The sequence below is a fragment of the Protopterus annectens genome, chromosome 14.part0 (genome assembly GCF_019279795.1).
Source record: "Protopterus annectens isolate FY-2018-M chromosome 14.part0, PAN1.0, whole genome shotgun sequence".
NCBI classification, from domain to species: domain Eukaryota; kingdom Metazoa; phylum Chordata; order Ceratodontiformes; family Protopteridae; genus Protopterus; species Protopterus annectens.
Genome location: NC_056748.1, coordinates 65,426,600 through 65,441,150, shown reverse-complemented (window position 1 = coordinate 65,441,150; position 14,551 = coordinate 65,426,600). Strand labels below are relative to the sequence as shown.

General features: G+C 44.0%; 1 protein-coding gene across 1 annotated transcript in view; it reads left to right on the top strand.

The window, feature by feature from the left end:
* The window catches only part of STOX1 (storkhead box 1), a 383,280-nt gene that overhangs the window by 165,093 nt on the left and 203,636 nt on the right, over positions 1 to 14,551 (top strand). The gene's annotated exons all lie outside the window — the stretch shown is intronic.

Genomic DNA, 14,551 nt, shown 5'->3' with positions numbered 1-14,551 from the left:
CGGAGGCGACAGAGGATTGAAAAGGAGAATGAGAACATTTGCCAATCAGACGAAAATGAAAATCTGTCGTATGTACACCACATATTGTGGCACAAAAGGTAAATCACCGATGTGTGACAAACCCTTTAAAAAAGTACCCTGTCATGAAAGTCCTGGTACTTATTTAGGTAGTACCTTCTGCATTTATGGACTGCATTTGTAGGTAGACGCTCAGCGTAAGATGCATGTTTATTCTCATTCATTTATTTTTATAACTCCACAACTCGGATTTTCTGTATTTTGTATTTCTTGTATATTTCTTAAAAAAATGTTGCATTATTTGCTGTGCTACCAGAGTCTTTTTATTTTGCAAGTGTCTGTGCTTGTTGATAACTGTGTTATGACTGTTTGCTTACCGCATATTTTCAGGATAAGGAACAACTGTGGTCTTGACTTGATCAGGCATAGGGCTGTGAACTGGTTTGCTTGTTTACAGCGTTTAGGTTTGCATCATTCCCATCATTCCCATCATTCCCATCATTCCCATCATTCCCATCTAGCTGCAGTGTCAGAGTGATGTCGTGTCGCTTACTATGCTGTCATAGAGAAAAGGATTCTTATTTAATGCTGCTGTCACAACCTGTGTTTGCTACTTTGTTCTAGAAACTTCTAGGTGAGGCTTTTTATGATAAAACTACACATTTGTTCCCTGCATATTTGACCTATTACTTGTGGATTACCTGAACTCTCTTAAATGCAGGAGATAGAGTACAGCACAGAGCAACTGAGCTAGGGTACAAATGGGGCATTTTCTGCATATACTGAGCTGGCTGTTGCTTCAGTGTTGGGATATTTCAACACCGTCAGACTGGAGTGTCACTGGAGGGAGGGGGAGGAGTCTTTTTCCTTGGCCTCACTATCTCTGGAGCTGACTACAGATCTTTGACAGATAGGTAGTGCCTGCCTCTCTAGGACCCTGTTTAGAGCCATTCATTTCAGTACCATGTTAATGCAGAACAAACGGGGCATTGTATCCCACTTAATATGTGAGTGTGACCTGCTTTCATTATAAGGATGTGACTGGATGAAGATTCTAGTTTAGATAAATGGAAATGCTGGGAATGAACTGAGGATTTGACAGACGTAGCACATGCATTTTATTACTGAGCTATAACCCCCCTCCCCCATCTTGATGCATCTAACCCTCCAGAGCTCTGGCTTATTCAGAGACATTGGCAGGGTAGAAAAATATATGGGGATGGCCATTTGTTTTTCTTCTGTGTTGGACTTAGTTTGGGTAAACACTGAAGTATCTACCTCCTTAGAGCAAGTTCTTCATGCAAGAGTAAATTGCAGATTTCTCCTGGTCTACCATCCACTTGATTACATTTGGACATTTTTGCAAATGTTCTGTGAAACCCTCTTCCACTTAATTTGTGAGCCCCATAGGTGTTTGATCCGTGGTTATGTAAATTTGGGTTGATGATGTGGCTAGCAAATGTGCCTTGGAGTTTCTTAGCCTTTTTTTGAGAGCTTTCACTTCAGTCAGTCTGTAACCACTAAGTTTGATCACTCACTGGACTTCATATGCCCGCATGGTCTTGAAACCAGGAACTTGGTGGTGGAGCTAGTCTTTTGAACTGTCACTATTTTGTTCACTTTAATCTCAACCTCTTCTAATTTACCGTCTCCTGATATTCAGCTGATTAGATGTTAAGACCTGAAAGGAGAGATAATTGGTTGCCTCTGTCTCCCGTGCATGTTTAGGTCTGATGTCACAGAGGTGGTCATTGCAGGAGGTTTAGCACCACTTTGGTTCCTAACATGTCTGTAAGTGGTGAGTTGGACAATGAATTATGATTCTTCTGAAGGCAGGGACACTGGTTGTTGGAGTGTAAATAGTGAAAGAAATGCCTTCTTGAGGATTAGTGTAGATCACCATTACGCTATCAGTTGGAAATTTCAGTAAAAAGGCAGTAGATTTCTGTTGCTTTCAACTGTGCAGCTGCACTTTTCTAAGTGGTGCACAGATTGTCCAGCTCATCCTGTCTTGCTGCTTAGAAAGTCTTTTTCCTCAGAATGTTGAGAGGTAGTTTCATAATTCTTTGTAGATGTGGTTTCCAAGGTAAAGCACCCCTTCTGTATGGACCCCGCCCCACTGAGTGTTTCAGTGTTCCATTCTAGGATTTACAAGGCGTTTGATGGGACCAGGTTTAATTATGCAGATTGTGAGAAGGTCATAAGAAATGCTTTATCTATGCATCCTACCCACTCTAGATTTGACTCTGGACCTCCAGAGAGGGTTAACTATGTCATGTCTTGACTAACTAGGGACAAATATTTTCCAGATTGTGAGGTCATTGTTGAGGACCAGGGCAATTCCAATGTCTTTAAAGGAGGTAATGATCATCTCTCTCCCTAAAAAGCTAAAACTGGTCTCTAATTGTCTGGATTACAGCTCAGTCTCTGACCTCTTATTTATTGAGAAGGTATTGAGTAAGTGATCTGTCTTAAGATGTATTCTTTCTCACATCTTATGATTGTCTAGACACTTGTCAGTATGGCGTCTGTGACACATTAGTAAAATTATCCTCATTCATTGGCCAGCTGATAGTGGAAAATCAAATTATCTGCTCTGTTTTGGCTCATTGATCTTTCGGTGACCTTTTGATACTGTTGATCCTGGGATGTTTTGTCAGTGTTAACATGAGTTTGAATATTTAATGATGAGGAACCGTGTAGAAATGCTGGGATTGCTATGTTACTAGATTGTGATAAAAATGTAAGGTGTCCAATATTAGGCTGGTCACTGCTGCTTCTGTTGATGTTAGTAGCTAAATAGGGTATTGCAGAAAAATGAAAACTGATTTTTGGGTCACCAACAGTGGATGAAATTATAGAAATTATGGATGAACTTGATTTGAAAAGTGACATATACGCAGGAAGATTTCATGGGGCAAATATGCAGCACAGTGGATACCATGGAGAATGTATAAAGATACGCTTGGTAGTTAGTAAAGCAGAAACTGAAAAAAATGACTGCAAACTGAGACAACTGATATTCACTTCTAGTGTTTAGCCTGAACATGATTAACAAAAGTAACTGATATTGTGTATTACTTTTTATTTAATAAGCTTTTAACACAAATGAAGCTTCCCCAAAATGCAAATAGTTTGTTTGCCACTCATAAAGATTATTCAACCTTTGGTGTCAAATGACAGTTCCCCTGCACCCTAGTGGCAGGAGTGTGCAGTTAGAACTTGTCTGATCGAAGACTGCTGGAATGGGGCTCAGTTTTTATCTTTTTATTGGTTAATTTGTATAAATCAGGTTGCTCATTTGCCACTGTTATATTAAAAAAAAATACACTTTCTGCATCGCCGCTTAGCTAGGATTAAACTATTCCTGGCGCTATAAAGTCTGCTCTTCAAATTTTCCCTTAGAACTAGCCAGTTTTTTTTTAGTTTTAGCACTCAAATCTGTTCGATTCTCAGCTAGAGCGTCTTCTGTGTGGAGGCATACGTGAATGGACGTACCTTCCTTGAAGGTTGTGCGTCAGGGCTGGTAACTCAGCACGTAAAAATCCACTACCAAACATTAGCGGACCGGAGTTCCGCTGTGGCGACCCCTAAGCTGAAAGACACCACTCAAATCTGTTTCTTTGAGCTCAGCACTTGTTCAGAACTCATTGTAAGCACTAAATAAGCTACAAATTACTACAGCACTCAACTTTCTTCACTTGTCTAGAGGAAAACAGTTTTTAGTACTTAATAAATTAAGCACCTATTCAGGCCTAAGGGTCAGATCCCGGTGTTTTCTCCTGTCTACTTGATGAATCTGGGCATCTTGAGCAATGCAGCAATTGCCTCATGTACACAGACAACCCTCTTCTCCTACCACCCAACACTACAACCTGTGAGAGATGCACTTGTATAGCCAAACTGGAAGCAAAGCTCTCTTCACCCAAGACTGGACTAGACAGTCAAGAGGAGAAGGTAAACACTTGCACCGCACCACACTCATCACATAGTCCTTCAAAACCTACACCACCAAAACACACACATAGCAACACAAAACACACACCTACATTCACAGAGGCTCTCAATAAAAATCTGCTCAAGCAACAGAGACCTCCAAAGTAGAAATGCATGCAACCTCCATACCCCAGCACAACCCAAATGACACATAGCCCACAAACTCAGTGTGCCACTCAACCACAGCCCATAAGGCATAACAATGTACCCAACACTCTAGTCATAGGTGACTCTATAGTCAGGCACACTGATGTTCCACTCACCAGGCTAAACAAGGAGAAAGTTACTGTCAGCTGCCTGTCGGGTGCCAGGATCCGCCACATAATGCACACACTCAGGTCACTCCACTACAAGTACAAATATGACTCTGTCATTGTCCATGTTGATGGGAATGACCTGAGATGTACCTCCTTGGACTACATGAAAAGAGACATGGAGAAGCACTCCGATCTTGTAGCCCAGGCAGGTATGACCCTAGCCCTGAGTAGCATTCTGCCATCACCCAGAATGATACCACAGTACAAGGACAAAATGATTGACTTCAACAATTGGCTAAGCTTCTGGTGTCATTCTAAGGGGATCCAGTATCTGTCTTCCCTGGGATGATATGATTGACAGACCACAATGCTTTGCCAGAGATGGCCTGCACTTCTCGCCCTTGGGATTCCAGATACTGGCTAAGGCTCTTGCCACCCCTATAGTGCCTTTTTTAGGCAAGGTTCAAATGACAAATTCACCACCATAACAGATACAAGCAAGCAAAATCTGAGGGTAATGCTACTCAATGCTAGAAGTCTAAACCTCAAAATGCATTCACTCGAGGCACTCCTTAAAATGGAGAACACTGACATCTGTGCAGTGACAGAGACCTGGTTCAAGGCTCCAGAGAGCACCCCTGCATTACCAGGCTATAATTCATACCACACCTTTCAGCCACCTAACCTGGACTGAAACATTAAAGGTGGAGGAGTGTCCATATTCATTAAGGATATCCACACCTCCAGGCTAGTTGCTCAGCATAATGCATCCGAGATTATCCAAGTGCAACTAACTCTGGGCAAGACGGCAATCCAAATTGTAACTTGCTACAAAACCCTCACCATGCCCCAGGATTCACACTCCTTATTTCTTCATACACTGGAAAATATTAGGGTACAACCCAACACCCTAATAATGGGTGATTTCAACTACCTCACCATTAACTGGGAAAACTACTCATGTACCAACTCTTTTGCTCAACGTTTTCTGGAATTCATAAATTCCAACACCTTGAATCAACTTATCCACACCCCCACTAGGGGCAGCAGTATCCTAGACCTGGTCATTACCAACATGGGCGACCGGTGTTCCACACCAGAGGTCAATTCCTCATTGGTCAGATCCGACCACAAGCTAATCTGCCTAGACATCCACATCCTGCCCCCACCCCCCATTAGGGAAACCACCATAAAAAATGTCTCCAAAGCCAACTTCATTCTTAAGACAGAAGTGACAAACTTCATGACACCCATGCAGATGGACAATAGAAGTACAACTGCTGAATCCTACACAAATGTACCTTATAAGCACTTACACAAGTGCATGGATCGTGCTATCCCTAACAGAACCAAGATGTTGTCCTCCAAAAAAGGAAGCCAATCTGGTGGCCCGCTGCCATAAACAAACTCTACAACAGAAGAAAGAAACTGTTGCAAAAAAGAGTAAAATCCCATGACTGGAAGAACTCCCTGGTCAGCCTCAGTAAGAAGCTGAAATCCCTCATAAAATCCTCCAAAGCTAGTTATGAAAACAAAATCGTCACTGATTCTAAAGACAACTACAAAGCATTCTATAGCTATGTCAAGAATCTCAATGGCAACACTCAGATCTGCTCTGAGTTACAGCACAATGGCACTAAATATACAGAACCAACTGATATTGCCAACATCCTGGCAGATAGGTTCAGTGCTTACTTTACCCCACCCCACCAACCCCATAAAGGGCCCATCTCTATACCGGAAGAATGCAAAGTTCCTGTAATCACGGCTGTACAGGTAAAACCACACTCTGCAAAGTCAAGAACACAGCATCCATGGGACCTGACAACATCCCAGGCTGCGTTCTACATGAATTACAGAATGAACTGGCACCCCACCTAAGCACCATATTCAATCATAGCCTCACCTCAGGCTTTGTGCCCACTGAATGGTGCACAGTGATGGTTATCCCACTCCACAAAGGGGGAGCCACCATGGACCCTGGGAACTACCACCCCATTAGCCTAATGAGCCTGGTCTCAAGGCCATGGAACGTATCATCATGGGACTTATAAACAAAGACATTGGTAATCTCCAAACTCTGGACCCCACCCAGTTCGGGTTTGTAAAAGGCAGATCATGTCTCCTAAACCTGATTGACTTCTTTGAAGCAGTCACCAAAGCTGTAGACGAGGGTAAGGTGGTTCACACAGCCTTTCTAGATCTCACCAAGGCTTTTGACACCATCCCCCACTCTGGAATTATAGATAAACTCACTAAACTAGGTATAAATCCCTATGTCACAAGATGAGTTGCCAACTGGCTCACTGACAGAACCCACACTGTGAAAGTAGCAGACTCCAAATCCGACTTCAGACCAGTGACAAGTGGAGTACCACAGGGTTCAGTCCTGGGTCCTCTCCTGTTTGGTATCTACTTTTCTGAAGTACAGACTAACACACCAGGTCTTTGGCTAATGAAGTTCAGAGATGACTGCAAACTAGGAGCCATAATTGAAACTCCTAATGATGTAGACATCCTACAAAAGGGCCTCACTGAGACAGATGCCTGGTGCCAAAGCCATGGCCTCAAGTTCAATGCCAAAAAGTGCATTGTAATCCCCTTTGATAAAAACTCTGTACCCATGAGCTACCACATAGGTGGTAGTCTACTTAACACCGAAAGTGTGATAAGAGACCTTGGGACACAGGTGGACAGTAGTCTCTCCTTTGATAATCACATCGCCACAGTAGTCAGGAAATCCTTCTACCCGGCGCACCTCATCACAAAAGGTTTCTCATCCAGTAAAGTAGAGGTCATTGTTCCCCTCTATTTGTCACTCATTAGACCCATTATAGAGTACAATGCTGCTTTTGGTATGTACCTCACAAGACACCTACAGCAACTGGAAAGGCCACAGAAATGCCTCACAAAGAGGATTACTGGCCTTAAACAGTTGCCCTATGCAGACCGTCTCAAAAAACTCCAGCTTTACTCTGTCACATATCGCCTAGTCAAAGGCGATCTCTGCCTAACATACAAAGCTATGTCAAACCCACTGCTGTTGGACATGCTCCATTTAAAGAAATCCCAATCCCTCCAAGCTACGCACTCTAGGGACCTAAAATTTGTCACCACAATAAACAGAACATGCTGGAGGGATAGATTCCTGTCCCAGAGGCTTCCCATACTCTGGAACAAGCTATCTATACCAAACAAAGCTTCTCATTAGCACTCTTCAAGAAAATTCTTGATGATTGGATGGGAAATAGGAAATTCACCCCAGGGATCACTTCTGTGGCTCTGCTCGACAGGGGCACAGGAAAATAATTTTCTTGGATGGCAAAAGCCAGGGTACCTTTTTGGCTAGGCTTGTATAGGACCTAGGGCCGATAGCCTAGCACCTACCTATGAACCTATGAATTAAATGTAGACTTTTCATATATTTATATTTGTGTAGTTTGTAAAGTTTATGTAAGTGTCAAATGACTTCACCTTAAAGATTATCAATCAAGCGCCAACATGTTTCTAAAGTGTGTTAATAGTTGAAGTATAATAATAAAATGAGTTTGAGAGATATGGCTGCCATTTGTAAATGTGCACATTAAGGGTCTGTATTAGAACATCGAAGTTTCAGAACTTCGAATGTTCTAATATCGACCCCTAGTAACCTAAAACTGATAACATCGAAAATTCAGAACAGCGAATTTTTTCCTACGGAAAAAATTTGCTGTTCCAAAACACATACACACAACACAAACACACCAAACAAACAGCAATCCACACACATACACCTAAATTCTTACATCTAACCCTACACTAAACTGTACATACACCATCTACGCACTTACCTTAACCCAAACTCTAACCCTAAGGTCCGTCACTATCGCACACACACCTCACCCCCGCCCTAACCCTAACTCACCTACCCCGCCCTAACCCTCACGTCCACACATTCACACACTTACCTGACCCGCACCCTAACCCTAACTCACCTAACCCGCCCTAACCCTCACGTCCACACAATCGCACACTTACCTGAACCTGACCCGTAACTTTCCACCACAGTGCTGAAAATAGCGAAGCGACAGGAACGGACAACTGAATTCTTTCCCTAGGAAAGAATTTGGTTTTCTGAAACTTCGCTATTTTTAGCTTTCGCTTATTAGGGGTCGATATTAGAACATTCGAAGGTCTGAAGCTTCGATGTTCTAATATAGACCCCACAATAAATGTACAGAAGGTAAGGACAGGGAAAGAAGGTGGATGTAAAGATAGACGGATTTATGTGATGAATGGAGTTATTTGGAATCAGTAAATATGCATATATTAAAAAAAATAGGAAGTTGCACTGACATTTCCTGAAGTTTTGCATCATCTATAATGACTTTTACTTTTGCATACTACTGTTCAGGCTTCATCTGTGTCCCAGAATGTTCACATAATACATGGTCTTACTGATGGCACACCTAAGATCTGTGTCGTCATGATTTCTGTGCACAGTCGATTGACAGCTAGTCAAGCTGTATCCAGACTGTTTCATGCTGGTGACTAAGTGGTAGACTTAGCTGAAGAGTGGAAACCAGCTTACATGCCTCATTGTAGTGCAGCCACTAAACTTTGAATGTTGATGTTTCGACACACTGTTTGGACAATAGCCTTCATTCCACTTCAAAATGTGCAAGCCATTTTAATTGTAGTGATAACTATATACTCATTACATGGATCCTAGTGGCAGCTATATCCTTGTTACATGGACCCCAGTGACAGCTCTATCCTTGTTACATGGACCCTAGTGATGGCTATATCCTTGTTACATGGACCCTAGTGACAGCTATATCCTTGTTACATGGACCCTAGTGACAGCTCCATTCTTATTACATGGATCCTAGTGACAGCTATATCCTTGTTACATGGACCCTAGTGACAGCTCTACCTTTGTTACATGGACCATAGTGACAGCTCCATCCTTGTTACATGGACTCTAGTGACAGCTCTATCCTTGTTACATGGACCCTAGTGACAGCTCTATCCTTGTTACATGGACCCTAGTGACAGCTCCATCCTTGTTACATGGACCCCAGTGACAGCTAGATCCTTGTTACATGGACCATAGTGACAGCCCTATCCTTGTTACATGGACCCTAGGGACAGCTATATCCTTGTTACATGGACCCTAGTGATAGCTCTATCCTTGTTACATGAACCCTAGTGATAGCTATATGCTTGTTACATGAACCCTAGTGACAGCTCTATCCTTGTTATATGAACCCTAGTGACAGCTATATGCTTGTTACATGGGTCCTATGTCTATTCTTCTTTGCATGTGCTGAAACTATTGGCAGCTGCCTTTGGTATGGTGCCTTATGCCTGCTTAGACATGACATTCTGAACTCTGAGTGTACTATGGAACAGGGGTCTCAAGATGTTTATATTATGTTCATTAAGACGCATTGGAGAGCCTTTCTTTGGTAGCTCGTTCTAACAGCTGAGTGTTGCAGTTCCCCTTCCAGCCATCCAGACTGGCTGCAGCTAGCAGCACTGGTGTGGTAGGTCATAAATGGGGAGCAAATTATGTGGCACATTGTACCCAGAGCAAAGCAATCATGCAGGATTCTCACCATAGTGTCATGTGGTTGTGATGGACTGGGGATCACATTATGTGGCACTCTGTACCCAGAGCAAGGTAATCATGCAGGATCCTCACTGTAATGTCACATTGTTGTAACTAATTGAAGAGTGCATTATGTGGCACAGTGTTCCCAGAGCAAGGCAATAATGCAGGATTCTCACCATTTTGTCACGTGGTTGTAAGTGATTGGGGAGTGCATTACATGATACCCTGTCCCCGGGGTATGGCAGCCATTCAAAACTGTCACCATTGTGTCATGTTGTGTAACTAAATGGGAGCACATTATATGGCATTCTTTACCCAGGGCAGCCATGCAGGATCCTCACCATTGTGTCACATGGTTGTAACTGACTGGGGTGTGCATTAAATGACACCTAGAGGAACCACACAGGATTCTCACCATTGGGTCATGTGGTTATAATGGATTGGGGATCACATTACATGGCACTCTGTACCCCAAGCAAGGCAATCATGCAGGATTGTCACCATTATTTCACATTATTTCACACCCTCACAAACTCCCCTTGAGTACCTTGTTCCCCATTGGCCCTTTTTTTCAATTATAAAGGAATTCCCAATACTATTCTAGCATGTCCAAAGGTCAGTTGTCAATCTCCTCTCCGGTCCAGCTGGTGAATCTCGGAATCGTGAGGCAATGATACAACTTCCTCATGTACACAGACAACCCTCTCCTCCCCCCAACAAATTCCAACACATGTGAGAGATGCAACCATATAGCCATACTGGAGGCTAAGCTCTCTCAACTCAGTACTGGCGTAACCAGTCAGGAGGAGAAGGAAACCACACTCACTACAATTCCAGTCTCACATAGACCTACCACGACAACAAACCAAACACATAAACACACAAAAACATACTCGGAGGCTCTAAATAAAAATCTGCCTAAGCAGCAGAGACCTCCAAAGCAGACACCCAAGCAACAGCTACCCCAAAACAAAACACGTGCAACACATAGCTCACAAAGCCAGTGTGCCGAACAGTCACAGCCCTTAAGGCTAAACAACACACCTGATACACTTGTAATAGGTGACTCTATCGTCAGGCACACTGATGTCCCGCTCACCAGGCTGAACAAGGAGAAGGTCACGGTGAGCTGCCTGTCGGGCGCTAGGATCCGCCACATAACACAAGCACTCAGGTCACTCCAAGGCAAGTACAAATATGACTCAGTCATTGTCCATGCTGGTGTGAATGACCTGAGACGTACCTCCCTGGACTACATGAAAAGAGACATAGAGGAGCTCTCTGAGCATGTAGCCCAGGCCGGTATGACCCTGACCTTAGCATCTTACCCTCACCAAGAATGATGCCACAATATGAAGACAAGATGATCAATTTCAACAACTGGCTTAAGTGTTGGTGTCATTCAAAGGGGATCCAATGCCTGTCAGCCTGGTATGACATGCTCGACAAGCCACGATGCTTCGCTAGGGACGGCTTGCACCTGTCACCCCTGGGCTTTTGGATATTGGCAAAGGCTCTTGCTACCCCATAGTGCCTTTTTTAGGCAAGGCTCAAAAGACAAACCCACCTCCATAGGTATCACAAGGGATAAGAAACTAAGAGTAATGCTACTCAACGCCAGAAGTCTAAACCTCAAGATGCACGCACTCGAAACTCTCCTTAGCATGGAGAACATCGATATCTGTGCAGTAACAGAAACCTGGTTCAAGGCTCCCGAGCACCCCAGCACTACCAGGTTATACCTCATACCATGCTTTTCGGCCCCAAAACTTGGACCAAACCACAAAAGGAGGGGGAGTATCAATATTCGTCAAAGATACCCACACCTCCTGGTTGGTGGCACAGCACGAAGCATCAGAGACTATCCATGTGCAACTAACTGTGGGTAAAACTGCCTTCCAGTTTATAGCCTGCTACAGACCACCCTCCCAAACACAGGAACCCCACTTGGCCTTCCTGAGAATACTGGAAAATATGAAGGTCTCTCCAAACACCTTTATATTGGGCGACTTCAACTACCCAAACATAGACTGGGATCATTACTCTAGCTCCAACACCCTAGCCCAAAGGTTCCTAGAATTTATAAACTCAAATGCTATGGAACAACTTGTTACCACTCCCACAAGAGGGGAAAACATACTGGACCTGATCATCACCAACATGGGGACACTATGCTCCAGACCAGAAGTGTATCCCTCACTGGTAAGATCAGACCATAAACTAATCTCACTGGATATTCACATCCAGACCCCACCCCCTGCCCAGAAAACCACAGTGAAAAACTTCTCTAAAGCAAATTTCACACGCCTCAAAACCGAGGCGAAATCCTTCAAAGCCTCTGGGCCTGTGGAAAATACGGCCCAGACCGCAGAATCCTTTATAAACGCATTCTATGAACACCTTCAGGAATGCATGGATCATGCAATCCCAAATAAAACCAAGACCCAATCCTCCAAAGGCAGACGTCCTGTCTGGTGGACCCCAGCCATAAACAAACTATACAATAGAAGGAGGAAGCTACTACATGATAGAGCAAAATCCCAAAAAAGGAAGGCATCTCTGATCAGTATTAGCAAAAACTACGGGCACTCATAAAATCGTCTAAGGCCAGCTTCGAGAAAAATTGCACAGGACACTAAGGATAATCACAAGGCTTTCTTTAGTTATGTTAGGAACCTGGGTGGGAATTCCCAGATATGCTCAGAATTAGTCCAAAATGACAAAAAATACACCGAGCCCACAGACATTGCCAACATCCTAGCTGACAGGTTCAGTGCAAACTTCTCCCCCGTCTCCCCACCAAAAGGGCAAATATCTATCCCAACAGAGTGCTGCCCCCCTGACATCTCAGATGCTCAGGTAAGAGCCGCCCTCTCCAAAGCAAAAAACACAGCATTAATGGGACCAGATGGTGTCCCGGGCTGCGTCCTACATGAAGTCCAAGAAGAGCTAAACCCAAACATAAAACTACTGTTCAATCTTAGCCTTACTACAGGATATGTACCCAAAGAGTGGCGTACAGCAACAGTGGTCCCTCTCCACAAAGGTGGTGCCTCAATGGATCCTGGAAACTATCGCCCCATAAGCCTGACTAGCTTGGTCTGCAAAGCTATGGAAAGGATCATCATGGACCTCATAAATAAAGATATTGGGGACCTACAGACACTGGATCCTACCTAGTTTGGCTTTGTTAAGGGCAGATCCTGCCTCTTAAACCTGGTTGATTTCTTTGAAACAATCACCAAGGCCATTGACGAGGGGAAGGTGGTCCACATAGCCTACCTGGACCTCGCAAAAGCCTTCGATACAATACCCCACTCGGGCATTATAGATAAGCTCACCAGCTTAAATATAAACCCCTATGTCACTAGATGGGTTGCAAACTGGCTCAAGGACAGAACCCACATGGTTAGAATTGCTGGAGCCATGTCAGACTCCAAACCAGTTACAAGTGGCGTCCCACAAGGCTCAGTCCTGGGACCTCTCTTGTTCGGTATATATTTCTCGGTACAGGCCAACACGGAAGGACTGTGGCTGACCAAGTTCGCAGATGACTGCAAACTGGGCGCCATAATCAACTCTCCAGCTGACACAAGCATCCTCCAAAAGGGCCTCATAGAAACAGACAACTGGTGCCAGAGCCATGGCCTCAAGCTAAACGCCAAAAGTGTATAGTCATCCCCTTTGGCAAAAACAAAGTGCCCACAAATTACCACATAGGTGGTAATCCATTAAGTACAGAAGAAGTAATTAGGGACCTGGGGACCCAAGTTGATAGCAATCTCTCATTTGACAACCACGTGGCCAAAGTGGTTAGAAAAACATTTTATATAGCCCACCTAATCATGAAGGGATTCACATCTAGATCAGGGGAGGTCATTGTACCTCTTTACTCATCCCTCATCAGGCCATAATTGAGTACAATGCCCCTTTTGGGATGTACCTTACCAGACACCTGCAGCAACTGGAAAGACCCCAAACATACCTCACCAAGAGGATCAAAGGGCTCAAACAGATGCCATATGCTGCCCGGTTAAAGAAACTCCAGCTCTACTCAGTGGCATACCGCCTGCTCAGAGGCGATCTGTGCCTGACGTATAAAGCCATGTCCAACCCGGAATTAATGGACATGCTGCACCTCAGAAAATCCAAATCCCATCGAGCTATGCACTCGAGAGACTTGAACCTCAGCACTGAAATAAATAGGACATGCTGGAGGGACAGATTCATAACCCAGAGGCTCCCTTCACTCTGGAATAAAATCCCAGTCCAGGTTAGGCAGAGTCCCACATTGACTCTCTTCAAGAGGTATCTTGATGAGTGGATGGGAGATCATAGGTTTACCCTGGCTATCACTTCTGTGTCACTGTTAGACAGAGGCACAGTATACTAACCTCAAAAAAAGGCATAGCAAAATTAATTTAAAATGGGTGGCGAAAGCCAAACACACTCTGGCTAGGCTTATAAATGCCCTAGGGCAGATAGCCTAGTATGAACCTATGAACCTATGAACCTATGGTTGTAACTAACTGGGGAGCACATTATGTGGCAAACTGTACCCAGAGCAAGGCAATCATGCGGGATTCTCACCATTATGCCACGTGGTTGTCAGTGGTTGGGAGTGCATTACATGGCACGCTGTCCCTGGGGTATGGCAGCCATGCAAAATTATCACCATTGTATC